This window comes from Balaenoptera acutorostrata, chromosome 13 (assembly GCF_949987535.1).
Source record: "Balaenoptera acutorostrata chromosome 13, mBalAcu1.1, whole genome shotgun sequence".
NCBI classification, from domain to species: domain Eukaryota; kingdom Metazoa; phylum Chordata; class Mammalia; order Artiodactyla; family Balaenopteridae; genus Balaenoptera; species Balaenoptera acutorostrata.
Genome location: NC_080076.1, coordinates 69,033,356 through 69,049,437, shown reverse-complemented (window position 1 = coordinate 69,049,437; position 16,082 = coordinate 69,033,356). Strand labels below are relative to the sequence as shown.

The window sequence follows — 16,082 nt, the reverse complement described above, 5'->3', positions numbered from 1 at the left end:
CAGGACCCATCTATATGCTACCTACAAGAGAATCATTTCTGATGTACGGACACACAGACTGAAAATGAAGGGCTAGGGAAAAATATTCCATGCAAATATAAACCAAAAGAAAGCAGAAGAGCTATACTTCTATTAGACAAGATAGACTTTAAAACAGAGACATACCAAAATTTATGGGATGCAGCAAAAGCTATTCTAAGAGGGATGTTCATAGTGATAAGTGGCTTCCTCAAGAAACAAGAAAAGTCTTGGGACTTCCCTGGTGGCGCAGCGGTTAAGAATCCGCTTGCCAATGCAGGGGACACGGGTTCAAGCCCTGGTCCGGGAAGATCCCACATGCCGCGGAGCAACTAAGCCTGTGTGCCACAACTACTGAGCCTGTGCCCTAGAGCCCAAGAGCCACAACTACTGAGCCCACGCGCCACAACCACAATAGAGAAGATCAATAAAACTAAGAGCTGGTTCTTTGAAAAGATAAAAATTGACAAACCGTTAGCTAGACTCACCAAGAAAAAAAAACAGGGCTGGTCCGGGAAGATCATGAAAGAGGAGACATAACAACTGACACCATAGAAATGAAAGAGGAGACATATAACAACTGATACCATAGAAATATAAAGGATCATAAAGACCACTCGGAACAATTACATGCCAACAAACTGGACGACCCAGAAGAAATGGATAAGTTCCTAGAAATATATAACCTTCCAAGACTGAATCATGAAGAAATAGAAAACCTGAACAGACTGATTACTAGTAAGGAGGTTGAATCAGTAATCAAAAAACTCCCAACAAACAAAAGTCCAGGACCAAATAGCTTCACTGGTGAATTCTACCAAATATTCAAAGAAGAATTAATACTGATCTTTCTCAAACTCTTCCAAAAATAGAGGAGGAAGGAACACTTCCAAACTCATTTTATGAGGCCAGCATAACCCTAGCAAAACCAGACAAGGATGCCATAAGGAAAGGAAATTACAGGCCAATACCCCTGATGAACATAGATACAAAAATGCTCATCAAAAATATTAGCAAACCGGGGACTTCCCTGGTGGTCCAGTGGTAGAGAATCCACCTTACAATGCAGGGGACACATTCCCTGGTCAGGGAACTAAGATCCCACATGCCGCGGTGCAACTGGGCCCATGCGCCACAACTACTGAACTGGCGCACCTCAACTAGAGCCTGCATGTTGCAAACTACAGAGCCCATGTGCTTTGGAGCCCGCGAGTCACAACTAGAGAGACAAAACCCACACACAACGAAGGGCCTGCACGCCACAACAAAAGGTCCTGCGTGCCTCAACGAAGGTCCTGTGTGCCGCAACTAAGACCTGACGCAGCCAAAAATAAATTAAATAAATAAATCTTTAAAAAAAATTAGCAAACCGAATTCAAAAATACATTAAAAGGATCATACACCACGATTAAGTGGGATTTAATATTCCAGGGATGCAAGGTTGGCTCAACATCTGCATATCAGTCAACGTAATACATCACATTAACAAAATGAAGGATAAAAATCACATGATCATCTCAATAGATGCAGAAAAAGCATTTGACAAAATTCATTCTCCATTTATGATAAAAACTCTGAACAGAGCAGGTATAGAGGGAACATAACATAATAAAGGCTATATACATACAGCTTTTTCACTGGAGAGTAAGCCTTTATTATGAAGAATGCTCTGGATGTATTTTAAATTGTTAGTTTTCCCCTCCCTCTGCCAGAGGCACCAGGTGATTTTTCTTGGCTCTTTACCGTAAGGCCCTGGTTGGGTTCCTGGAGGTAAAGCCCAGGAAAGTTTGGGGGTGCCCCTAGGACTGCAGCCCCCAGAAGTCTCTCAGAGACTCTCACACTAGTCCTCGCTCAGCTTCCAGGAATTCATCAAAATGATCATTTAAGTGTTCTCACCAGTTTATGGCTCTAGTGGCTTCTGCTTCAGAAGTATGACACAGTGGGATAACTTTCCCAATCAAGAGGAGAACACTGAGAGCTGTTCAGAATGTGTGAAGTCTGACGCTTGCTCAATGGCAGCTTTGCTGCCTCTGAATCCTAAAAATGGCCTTGCCCTTCAAGACAAACTAAGTCTTTCAAAGCTTCATTGATTGCCCTTTATCTCCTTATGTTTGCAGTTCTTGTACCTATCATCAGAATAGTGGCAGGAGATGAGTAAATTAAAGGAGCATGTGTACAATGCATCAGCAGAAATTATGTCTCTGGGAAAAAAAAAACGTGCATTTGGAATAGGAAATAAAAGGAGAAGTGAAACTACTGAATAACATCACTAATGATTTCAGGCTAAAAGATTGGGAACATTCTCAGACATGGAAAAATATCACTTTAATTCAAGGTCCGCCTGGACCCTCAGGTGAAAAAGGAGAGAGAGGTCCCACTAGAGGTGGTGGTCCACGAGGCATTCCAGGTCCAATAGGTCCGCCAGGTCCTAAAGGTGACTGGAGACCAACTGGCTTTCCTGGAAGTTGAGGATTCCCAGGACCAATGGGGAAGACAGGGAGCCCAGGGCCCTTTTAAGATCAGGTGGGTTGGCAACTATTGAAGCCTGCGTGCCTAGAGCCCATGCTCCGCAACAAGAGAAGCCACTGCAATGAGAAGCCCGCGCACCATAACGAAGAGTAGCCCCCGCTTGCCTTAACTACAGAAAGCCCACGTACAGCAACGAAGACCAAACACAGCCAAAAAAAAAAAAAAAAAGATCAGGTGGGTTGGGCGGGACACCCTGTGCTACCATCTTGTTAAAAGGCCCTTCACCTCTGCACAAGTCATCAGCACAACTGACTCCAAGATCCCTTTGTGTCTCCTCCAAACAACCCTTGGTTCCCGTTTGGTACCCAGCTTCCACATGGCTTCCTCTCCTGGGTGTTGGTGCTGTTTGGGCCTCTGCTCCCACACTCACATCTCTCCCCACTCCAATACCCCACCATCACCACCACCCCCAGCACCCTGCGCTGGGATGCTGCCCATGCCCTGCCTGGTGGACCGCTCCTCCCAGTCCCCAGGGGTCCTCTGCCACCCACGCACCTGCTGTCTTACTGAACCTGATGTAACCCACTGGGTTCTAGGAGAAACCCCATGGGTACTGACTATATGTGGATTCTTTACATCAAAAACACTAGTCTCAACCAGAGACAGGGAGGCCAGAAAAGAAAATCCATTCATTTGTTCACTCATTCATTTGTTCATTCAGCATATGTTCATTGGTGTCCCTTCTGGGGCTGGACTTAACAGCTAATAAGATAGTTATTGTCTCTGGCCTTACAGAGCTAACTGTCTCTGAAAGACACAGACATGTAAACAGGCAATTATACAACACAGCAGAGCTATATGGGGGGAAGAACAGGGCTCTATAGGTGTTCAGAGGCAATCAAGATTTTTAAATTCCTTAGAATTTTAACAAAGTAATATTTGGTTAATATACCTTCTTGTCTTATTCTCCAAATTACAGCTTATCTTTTTCAAGTTTTATAGTGAAATAAAGTAAAGCTGGGGCAGTTCATTCAACACATTTGAACCAAACACCAAAACTTGTTTCCTTAAATTAACTGTCCATTTCAAGCAATAATATTTTGATCATAAAAAACAAAAATGCTGACGTTTATTATTCTAAAAAGCTCTTTGCATTTTATGCCTTAAATATCCAGTATAGATCGTGGAGAAAAAGAAATATTTCAGTAGAGCTGGAGACATTTTGTGTAGATGAAGAAAGGGCTAAAAATGACAAACGAGAAAAAGAAAAGGCAAACCAAAAAAAAAAAAAAAGGAAAAATGTGGGATTCCATATTATTTTTGAATCTCTCTCTATTAATTAACAGATCACATTTTCACAACCATCCTTTTCTTCAAGGATAACACTCAGTCCCAGGATTCACAGCATTAAGGTTCTAGTAGAATTCTAAGTAGCGTGCCTGTGTGTATCTCACCACTTCCATTCCATCCCCTGTAAAATTGGCATTGTAACCCCTACCTCCAGGGTTATTGTTAGGATCACATAAGATACTGCGTGTATGAAGATGCTCTGTAAAACCATAAAGTACTTTAAACACAAACACAAAAAAATAAAGTCCATATATGACAACCCCATAGCTAACATTATTCTCAACTACGTAAAGCTGAAAGCCTTTCCTCTACAATCAGAAACAAGACAAGAATGCCCACTATCAACACTTTTATTCAACAAGGTACTGGAAGTCTTAGCCAAAGCAGTTAGGCAAGAAAAAGAAATAAAAAGAATCCAATTTGCAAAGGAAAAAGTAAAATTGTCACTATTTGCAGATGACATGATACTACAGATAGAAAACCCTAAAGACTCTACCAAAAAACTGTCAGAATGAATAAACAAATTCAGTAATGTTGCAGCAGACAATCAGTACACAAAAATCTGTTGCATTTCTATAGACTAATAATGAACTATCAAAAAAAGAAATTAGGAAAACAATCTCAGGGAGGATCAAGATGGTGGAGTAGTAGGATATGAAGCTCACCTTCTCCCACAAGTACATCAAAAATACATCTACATGAAGAATGATTCTCACAGAATATCTACTGAACGCTGGCAGAAGACCTCAGACTGCTAAAAGAGCAAGAAAATCTCCATGTAACCAGGTAGGACGAAAGGAAAAAAAAAAAAAAAAGAAAGAAAGTGAGAAAGGAATCGGGACAGAACCTGTGCCCCTGGGAGGGAGCTGTGAATGAGGAAAGGTTTCTACACCCTGGGAAGCCCCGTCACCGGTTGGGAGATTGGCCGGGACAGACAGAGAGCTTCAGAGTTTTGGGGAGAACACAGCAGCCGGTTTGCGGCAGACAGCGGACTTCACAGACGGTCAGTGCCGCTGCCCTGCACTCCCCAGCCTGAGAGGTGCGTCTGCCGGCACAGGCAGGGGCTGGGTGCTGGAACTTGGGCTTCAGAGATCAGACCCTGAGAGAGGGCTGGGGGCAGCTGTGTGGAAAAAAGCTCAGGGCGGGGGGTGAGGGGCTGGAATCTGTGTGACCACAACTGAGGGTGTATGCAGAGGAAGCCCAGACCACCTTAGAGGCCAGGTGACATTGTTTGGGGGGTGTGACAGAGGAGGGGCAGGACCCACCACTGTAGCCTTTTTCCCTGTGTGCGTGCTCGCAGAGGGCAGGACACTGCATGGGTTCCAGGGGCAGTTGTGACCTGCCGCTGCCACCCACCCAGATGCCAGGAGCAGTTGAGGGCCGCCTCCGCTCCCACTGTGTGCTCGGGGGGTGCACCTAAGCCAACACTGCCACCAAGAACCCCAGGACTGGGCATCAGCCACCACATCTGCACACCCCTATCAAGGGGACAATGCCTAGCACACACTGAAGAAAGAGACGACAGGCATCCATACTAAAAACAACCCTGCCACCAAATATATTAACCCTCCACATATAAATAGCCCTCCGAGACCACAGTAAACAACTGTTTCTCCTAAACTCACAGAGTAAGAGAAATGTAAGTAAAATGAAGAAGCAGAGGAACAACTCCCAGTTAAAAGACCAAGAGAATTCCCCTGAAAGAACAATGAAACAGACCTCTTCAGTCTAATAGACACCGAATTCAAAAATGAGATAACGAAAATACTGAAGGAATTAAGAAAGGCTATCGACAGGAATGCAGAGTACTGTAAAACTATAAAGAGGAACCAAGAAAAATTAGAAAACTCATTTACAGATACGAAAGCTGACCGAAAGGCAATGAATAGCAGAATGAATAATGCAGAAGAACGAATAAGTGACCTTGAAGATAGAATAATGGAAATCACCCAATCAGGACAACAGACAGAAAGCCAAATGAAAAAAAATGAAAGCAACATAAGAGACCTACAGGATAATATAAAGCATGCATAATAGGGATTCCAGAAGGGGAAGAAAGAGACAAGGGGATCGAAAATGAATTTGAAGAAATTATGGCTGAAAACTTCCCAAACCTAAAGAAGGAAACAGGGGCTTCCCTGGTGGCGCAGTGGTTAAGAATCCGCCTGCCAATGCAGGGGACACAGGTTTGAGCCCTGGTCCAGGAAGATTCCACATGCTGCGGAGCAGCTAAGCCCATGCACCACAACTACCGAGCCTGCACTCTAGAGCCTGCAAGCCACAGCTGCTGAGCCCACGTGCCACAATTACTGAAGCCTGTGCCTAGAGCCCGTGCTCTGCAACAAGAGAAGCCACGACAATGAGAAGCCCGTGCACCGCAACTAGAGAAAGCCCACACGCAGCAACGAAGACCCAACACAGCCAAAAATAAATAAATTAAATAAATAAATTTAAAAAAACAAAGAAGGAAACAGATATCCAGGTACAGGAAGCACAGAGGGTCCCAAACAAGATAAATCCAAACAGACCTACGCCAAGACATATAATAAAAATGGCAAAAAGTTAAAGAGAAAGAGAGGATTCTGAAGGCAGCAAGAGAAAAACAAAGAGTTAATTACAAGGGAACACCACCATAAGGCTATCAGTCAATTTCTCTACATAAATGCTGCAGGCCAGAAGGAAGTGGCAAGATATATTCAAGGTCCTGAAAGGGAAAAATGTGCAACCTAGGATACTCCACCCAGCAAGATTATCATTTAGAACAGAAGGAGAGACACAGAATTTCTCAGACAAGCAAAAACTAAAAGAATACAGCAATACTAAACCTATCCTAAAGGAAATATTGAAAGGTCTTCCCTAAATAGAAAAGAAGAATATATAGGAAAGAAAAAATCACAATGCTAAAGTAAATCACTTAAATAAGCCAGTACACAGATTAAAAAAAATATCAAAAAATTTCTGTGACAGCGATGATAACCACAGTGAAGAGCAAAAGGGTGAACGTGAAGATGTAACAGAGGACGTCAAGATCATAAACTGTGGGGAGGGGCTTCCCTGGTGGCGCAGTGGTTGAGAATCTGCCTGCTAATGCAGGGGACATGGGTTCGAGCCCTAGTCTGGGAAGATCCCACATGCCATGGAGCAACTAGGCCCGTGAGCCACAATTACTGAGCCTGTGCGTCTGGAGCCTGTGCTCCGCAACAAGAGAGGCTGCGATAGTGAAGAGGCCTGCGCACCGCGATGAAGAGTGGCCCCCGCTTGCCGCAACTAGAGGAAGCCCTCGCACAGAAACGAAGACCCAACAGAGCCAAAAATAAATATAAAAATAAATAAATAAATAAGCCTTCCCTAAATTAAAAAAAAGAAAGAAAAGCAGCTTCATTATTAAAAAAAAAAAAAGTAAAACACATTCTTAAAATAAATAAACAAACAAACAAACAAACAAACAAACAAACTGTGGGGAGGAGAGTAAGGAAATGCAGATTGTTTTTCCTTAGAAAGTGTTTGAGCCTATATGAGTACCGGTCTAAGACAAGTAGATATAGGAAGGGGGTAACATACATGAAAAACAGGGTAACCACAAATCAAAAACATACAATAGATTCACAAAAAACAAAAAGAGAACATAAACATAATACAAAAGAAAATCATTAAGCCACAAAAGGAAAAATGAAAAGGACAAAGAAGAAACATAAAATCAATAGGAAAACAAGGTTTAAAATGGCAATAAATACATATCTATCAATAATTACCTTAAATGTCAATGGACTAAATGCTCCAATCAAAAGACAGAGTGGCAGACTGGATTTTTTTTAAAAAAGAGCCTACAATATGCTGCCTACAAGAGAGACCCACTTCAGGGCAAAGGACACACACAGATTGAAAAGCAGAGGTTGCAATACTCATATCAGACAAAATAGACTTTAAAACAAAGGCCATAAAGAAAGATAAAGAAAGACACTATATAATGATAAAAGGATCAATACAAGAAGAGGATTGTAAACCCATCAACATATATGCACCTAATATAGGAGCACCCAAATACACAAAACAAATACTAACAGACATAAAGGGAGAAACTGACAGTAATACAATAATAGTAGGAGACTTTAACACCTCACTCATATCAATGGACAGATCTTCTATACAGAAAATCAATAAGGCAACAGAGATCCTAAACAATTCAATAGAAAATGTTAGACTTAATTGATATTTTTAGGACATTACATCCAAAAAAAACTCAGAATACACATTCTTTTCAATTGCACATGGAACATTCTCTAGGATTGACCACATACTAGGGCACAAAACAAGCCTCAACAAATTTAAGAGTACAGAAATTATGTCAAGCATCTTTTCTGACCACAAAAGCATGAAACTGGAAATTAACCACAGAAAAAGAAATGAGAAAAAAATGATTACATGGAGACTAAACAACGTGCTACTAAAAAACCAATGGGTCAACAATGAAATCAAAGAAGAAATTTTAAAATACCTTGAGACAAATGAAAATGAAAACACAACCATACAAAATCTATGTGATGCAGCAAAAGCAGTTCTTAGAGGGAAGTTCATAGAGATACAGGCCTTCCTCAAAAAACAAGAAAAATCTCAAATAAACAACCTAACCTACCACCTAAAAGAATTATAAAAAGAACAAACCCTAAAATCAGCAGAAGGAAGGAAATAATAAAGATCAGAGAGGAAATAAATAAAATAGAGATTAGAAAAACTCAGTAAAACCAAGAGCTGGTTCTTTGAAAGGATAAACAAGACTGACAAACCTCTGGCCAGGCTCAACAAGAAGAAAAGAAAGAGAACCCAAATCAAAAAAATAAGAAATGAGAAACAAGACATAACAACCGATATGGCAGAAATACAAAAAACCATAAGGGAATACTATGAACAATTATATGCCGACAAATTCGACAACCTAGAAGAAATGGATAAGTTTCTAGAAACATAGAGCCCACCAGAACTGAATCAAGAAGAAATAGATAATTTGAACAGACTGATCACTAGATGTGAAATAGAATCTGTAATTTTAAAACTCTCTACAAACAAAATCCAGGACCACATGGCTTCACAGGTGAATTCTACCAAACATACAAAGAAGAACTTATACCAATCCTTCTCAAACTCTTCCAAAAAAATGAAGAGGAGGGAAAACTCCCAAAGACATTTGATGAAGCCACCATCACTCTGATACCAAAACCAGACAAAGACACCACCAAAAAAAGAAAATGACAGGCCAATATCTTTGATGAATATAGATGCAAAAATTCTCAACAAAATATTAGCAAACTGAATCCAACAACACATAAAAAAGATGGGCTTCACTGGTGGCACAGTGGTTAAGAATCCGCCTGCCAAGGCAGGGGACACGGGTTCAAGCTCTGGTCCAGGAAGATCCCACATGCCTCAGAGCAACTAAGCCCGTGCGCCACAACTACTGAGCCTGTGCTTTAGAGCCCACAAGCCACAACTACTGAGCCTCCGAGCCACAATTACTGAAGCCCATGCGCCGAGAGCCTGTGCTCCACAACAAGAGAAACCACCGCAATGAGAAGCCCACACACTGCAACAAAGAGTAGCTCCTGCTCACCTCAACTAGAGAAAGCCCGCGCACAGCAACGAAGACCCAATGCAGCCAATAAATAAATAAATAAAATTAATTAATTTAAAAAAAGATCATACACCACAACCAAGTGAGATTCATCCCAAGTTCACGAGGATGGTTCAACATATGCAAATCAATCAATGTGATACACCACATAAACATAAGATAAAAACCACATGATCATCTCAATAGATACAGAAAAAGCATTTGACAAAATTCAATATCCATTCATGAAAAAAACTCTTACTAAAGTGGGTATAGAGGGAACACATCTCAATATAATAAAAGCTATTTATGACAAACCCACAGCCAATATAATACTAAATGGAGAAAAGTTGAAAGCCTTCCAGCTAAAATCTGGAAGAAGACAAGGATGCCCACTCTCAACTTTTCTATTTAACACAGTATTGGAAGTCCTGGCCACAGGAATCAGACATGAAAAAGAAATAAAAGGTATCCAAATTGGAAAGGAAGAGGTAAAATTGTCATTATATGCAGATGATATGACACTATATATAGAAAACCCTAAAGACTCCATAGAAAAACTACAAGACCTGATAAATGAATTCAGCAAGTTAGCAGGATACGCTATTAACATACGGAAATGGGCTGCATCTCTTTACACCAACAAAGAAATTCAGAAAGGGAATGAAAAAAACAATACCTTTTAAAATCGCACCCCCAAAAATAAAATACTTAGGAATAAACCTGATCAAGGAGGTAAAAGACTTATATGCTAAGAACAATAAAACATTAATAAAGGAAACTGAAGATGACTCAAAGAAATGGAAAGATATCCCATGCTCTTGGATTGGAAGAATACTGCTAAAATGGCCATACTACCCAAAGCAATCTACAGATTTAATGCATCCCTATCAAATTACCCATGACATTTTTTCACAGAACTAGAACAAATAATCCTGAAATTCATATGGAACCATAAAAGACCCAGAATTGCCACAGCAATCCTGAAGAAAAAGAACAAAGCAGAACGCATAACCTTCCCAGACTTCAGACAATACTGCAAAGTTACAGTAATCAAAACAGACCTATGGATCAATGGACCAGAATACAGCACCCAGAAATAAACCCACATACCTACGGGCAACTAATATTTGACAAAGGAGGCAACAATATACAATGGGAAAAGGCAGTCTCTTCAGCAAGTGGTGTTGGGAAAGTTGGACAGCCACATGTAAATCAATGTAGTTAGAACACACCCTCTCACCATAAACAAAAATAAACTCAAAATGGCTTAAAGACTTAAATAAAAGACATGACACCATAAAACTCCTAGAAAAGATCACAGGCAAAACATTCTCTGACATAAATTGTACCAATGTTTTCTTAGGTCAGTCTGCCAAGACAACAGAAACAAAAGCAAAAATAAACAAATGGGACCTAATCAAACTTACAAGCTTTTGCACAGCAAAGGAAACGATTAACAAAATGAAAAGACAACCTACAGAATGGGAGAAAATATTTGCAAATGATGAAACCAACAAGGTCTTAATTTCCAAAATATATAAGCAGTTCATACAACTCAACAACAAAAAAACAAACAACCCAATCAAAAAATGGGCAGAAGACCTAAATAGACATTTCTCCAAAGAAGAAATACAGATGGCCAATAGGCACATGAAAGGATGCTCATCATCGTTAATTATTAGAGAAATGCAAATCAAAACTACAATGAGGTACCACCTCACAGCAGTCAGAATGGCCATCATTAAAAAGTCTACAAATAATAAATGTTGGAGAGGATGTGGAGAAAAGGCAACCCTCCTACACTGTGGGTGTGTTGGTGGTAAGTTAGTTGGTGCAGCCACTGTGGAAAACAGTATGGAGGTTCCTCAGAAAACTTAAAATATAATTACCATATGATCCAGCAATCCCACTCCTGGGCATATATCCGGACAAAACTCTAATTCAAAAAGATACATGTGGGGGCTTCCCTGGTGGTGCAGTGGTTAAGAATCTGCCTGCCAATGCAGGGGACACGGGTTTGAGCCCTGGTCTGGGAAGATCCCACATGCTGTGGAGCAACTAAGCCCATGCACCACAACTACCGAGCCTGTGCTCTAGAGCCCGCGAGCCACAACTACTGAAGCCTGCGTGCCTAGAGCCTGTGCTCCGCAACAAGAGAAGCCACCACAATGAGAAGCCCGTGAACTGCAACGAAGAGTGGCCCCTGCTCTCCACAACCAGAGAAAAGCCCATGTGCAGCAACGAAGACCCAACACAGCCAAAAATAAAATAAGTAAATTTATAAAAAGCAAAACCAAAAAGATACATGCACCCCTATGTTCATAGCAGCACTATGTACAATAGCCAAGACATGGAAACAACCTAAATGTCCATTGACAGATGAATGGATAAAGAAGATGTGGTGCGTATATACAATGGAATACTCCTCAGCCATAAAAAAGAATGAAATAATGCCATTTGCAGCAACATGGATGGAACTAGAGATTATCATACTAAGTGAAGCAAGTCAGAAAGAGAAAGACAAATACCATATGATATCACTTATATGTGGAATCTAAAATATGATACAAATGAACCTACCTATAAAACAGAAACAGACTCATGGACATAGAGAAGAGACTGGTGGTTGCCAAGGGGAAGAGGGTTGGGAGAGGGCTGGAGTGGGAGGTTTGGGTTAGCAGATGTAAGCTTTTATATACAGAATGGATAAACACCAAGGTCCTGCTGTACAGCACAGAGAACTATATTCAATATCTTATGATAAACCGTAATGGAAAAGAATATTAAAAAAAAGAATGTATATACATGTATAACTGAATCACTTTGCTGTACAGCAGAAACTAATACAACATTGTAAATCAACTATACTTCAATAAAAAATATTGATCAGAAAAAAAAAGAAAACAATCTCATGTACAATTGCATCAAAAAGAATAAAATACCTAAGAATAAATTTAGCTAAGGAGGTGAAAGACCTGTATACTGAAAATTGCAAGACATTAAGAAACTGAAGAAGACACAAATAAATGGAAAGCTATCCCTGCTCAGGGATTGGAATTAATATTGTTAAAATGTCCATACTACCCAAAGCAATTTACAGATTCAATGCAATCCCTATCAAAATTCCAATGGCATTTTTAACGAAATAGGACAAACAATCCTAAAACTTGTATGGAACCACAAAAGACCTCAAATAGCCAAAGTAATCCTGAGAAAGAAGAACAAACCTAGAGGCATCATATTCTCTGATTTCAAACTCTATTACAAAGCTATATTAATTAAAACAGCATGGTTCTGGCTTAAAAACAGACACACAGATCAAAGGAACAGAATGGAGAGCAGAGATAAACCCATGCATCTATGGTCAATTAATTTATGACAAAGGAGCCAAGAATATACAATGGAAAAGACAGTCTCTTTAATAAATAGCATTTGGAAAAATCAATGGCCACATACAAAAAATGAGTAAAATTAGACCACTATCTTACACGATACACAAAACCTAACTCAAAATGGACTTAAGACTTAAATATAAGACCTGAAACCATAAAACTCTTAGAAGAAAACACAGGCAGTAAACTCCTTGACATAGGTATTGGTGAAGATTTTTTATTTTTAATTTTAATTTAATTTTATTTTTTTGGCGATGATTTTTAAAACTCTGACGCCAAAAGTAAAAGCAACAAAAGCAAAAATAAACAAGTGGAACCACATCAAACTAAAAAGCTTCTGCACGGCAAATGTAATCATTGACAAAATGAAAAGGCAACGTACTGAATGGGAGAAAATATTTGCAAATCATATATCTGATAAGGGGTTAATATCCAAAACATAAAGAATTCACACAACTCAATACCAAAAAACCCCAAACAATCCAATTAAAATATGGGCAGAAGATATGAATACACATTTTTCTAAAGAAGACATATAGATTGCCAACAGGTTCATGAAAAGATGCTCAACATAATTAATCAGTAGGGAAGTGCCAATCAAAACCACCATGAGTTACCACCTAATACCTGTTAGAATGGCTATATCAAAAAGACAAGAAATAGTAAGTGTTGGTGAGGATGTGGAGAAAGGGGAACCCTGGTGTACCACTGGTGGAAATGTCAATTGGTGCAGCTACTATGGAAAACAGTATGAGGTTCCTCACAAAGTTAAAAACAGAACTACCATTTGAGCCAGCAATTCCACTTCTGGCTATTTAACCAAAGAAAATGAAAACACTGACTTGAAAATATACATGCACCCCCATGTTCATTGCAGCACTATTTATAATAGCCAAGATGTGGAAACGACCTTTGTGTTCATCATGGATGAATGGATAAAGAAACCGTGATATATATATATATATATATATATATATATATATATATATATATGTATCACACACATACTATATGTGTATATATGTAGTGGAATATTATTCATCCATAAAAGAATGAAATCTTGCCATTTGTGACAACATGGATGGACCTTGAGGGCATTATGCTAAGTGAAATAAGTCAGAGAAAGGCAAATACTGTATCCCACTTACATGAGGAATATAACAAACACACATGAAGCTCACAGATACAGAGAATAGATTGGTGGTTGCGAAGGGTGGGGGTGGGGGGGTGGGGAGGGGGGTGGCGCTGTGAAACAGGTGAAGGGGGTCCCAAAGGTACAAACTTCTAGTTATAAAATAAATCAGTCATGGGGATGTAATGTACAGCACGGCGACTACAGTTAAAAATACTGTATGGTGTACTTGAAAGTTGCTAAGACAGATCTTAAGCTCTCATCACAAAAAAAAAAAAAAAAAAAATTGAAAGAAAAAAAAAACTGAACTTGTTGGATTTGAACTGACAAGCCAGAAGCCAGTGTTCAGGGGACTCAGAGAGGAGACACAATTGAAGAGGCTGCCCTCAGGTTCTGCCCAGAGGGTAAGGGAGGGCTGTAATGTACAGGGAGTGCTTTGTAAACTGGTGAGTGTGTGCACACGAGAACAGCGTGTAAGGTGCTGGGCTCTTCTCTACTCAGGGCAATGGGGACTGCACCACACCTGGGGCTACAGGGAGAAGCAGGGAACTCCAGGGGATACTGAAGAAGCTGAGGAGGAATAACAGTGTCAGGACACCTCTTAAGAGATCTCCAAGCCCCGAGGCACACTCATTCTCACTGGCATCACCTGAGATCCTAGAAAAAGTCACTGGTGCTTTTTTTTTCAGGCTCAGTCACCATTGACTCTAGGCCCTAATTCTGGGGGAGGGGAATACATAAAATTAGTCTCATTTCTCTCAGTTGTGAAGGTCCTTCAGCTGTTGATCCGAAGAAGCACTAACAAAAGCTGTTATTTATTGAGCCCTTAAAGGACTGAAAATAAAGGCACAATGCTGAATAACAAAAGTGGGTAACATTTATTGAGTGCTTCCTGGGTGTCAGGCACTGTTCTAAGTGCTATTGATGGGGTTCAGGGCAGGCTGCCCCTCAATATGCCACTGTGGCGTATTGATTATTTGGAATTATAGTTACTTGAGAAACATTCACTGCAAGAACACTTTGACCCTCCTTTGTTCCCCTGAAGGCAGGAAACAAATCTCCCATATGAAAGGATCCTCGTATACCAGGAGAATAGAAGGCATCTTTATCGCCAGAGATAGATGAGTCAAGGCTAAGAACGGTTTATAAACACACTTTGTTACTTCATGAACTTGCTACCCTAAGTCCAAGCCCCTTTGTTTTCTAACAAATAATTGTTTCCTTGTCTGAAAGATATAAAAGCTGCCTGATTTGGCCACTTTTTTGGGTGCCATGTTATTATGGGACTCCTGCACATTCCTGATTAAATGTTTTTCCCTCCTGTTAACCTGTCTTGTGTCAATTTTCTTATTAGACCAGCCAAAAGAACCTAGAAGGGTAGAGGAAAAACTTTTCCTCCCCAACACTATGTAAGGTACACAGCAAGGCACGGAGCGATGATGGGGGGAGGGGTGGTATAAACCCGAATAACGGAGAGCTTTTAAGCACAGGTTTTGAAGTTACCGAAGACATGGTTTTGAAACCTGGTTCCACACATTACCTATGTTTCTTTGAGACTGGGCGCCCTGCCAGGATCCTAGCGTGGCTGAGATGTTCATTCTGACAAAGTGTGTTGAGAGCTCAAGCCAGCGCCAGGCACGTAGCAGCTCCTCAATTAACGCGTGATGACAATCACGTGTGCAGGGTGCGGCCATGGTGTGAGCAAAACCGCTAATAACCAACATTAACATAATATTAATACCAAACACTGGTACTGCGCTTACCACACGCCAGACACTATTGGGGATGGTAAACTATTGACTAATTCACTGAATCCTCAAAACAAGCCTATATAGGTACTAGTTCCACGTCCATCTCACAGATGAGAAAACTGAGGCACAAAGATTACATACCTTGCCCAAGGTCACGCAGCTACAACTGCAATAACAGGAATGACAAACTTTATTGAGCGCTTACTATGCTCCAGTCTGTAATGAGCTCTTTTCCTCCGTTAAATCCTACCATAACCCTTAAAGGGATTGCAGTTATTCCCACTTTACAGATGGCGAGACTGGGGCTTGGGGAGGTTCCTACGGGCGTGAAGATTCGGACCCAGGACCGAGCCCGTACTCAC

The 16,082-nt window shown here is 40.5% G+C and overlaps 1 protein-coding gene across 3 annotated transcripts in view; it reads right to left on the bottom strand.

Moving 5' to 3' along the window:
* The window catches only part of SRRD (SRR1 domain containing), a 42,057-nt gene that overhangs the window by 25,691 nt on the left and 284 nt on the right, over positions 1–16,082 (bottom strand). The window lies entirely within an intron of this gene.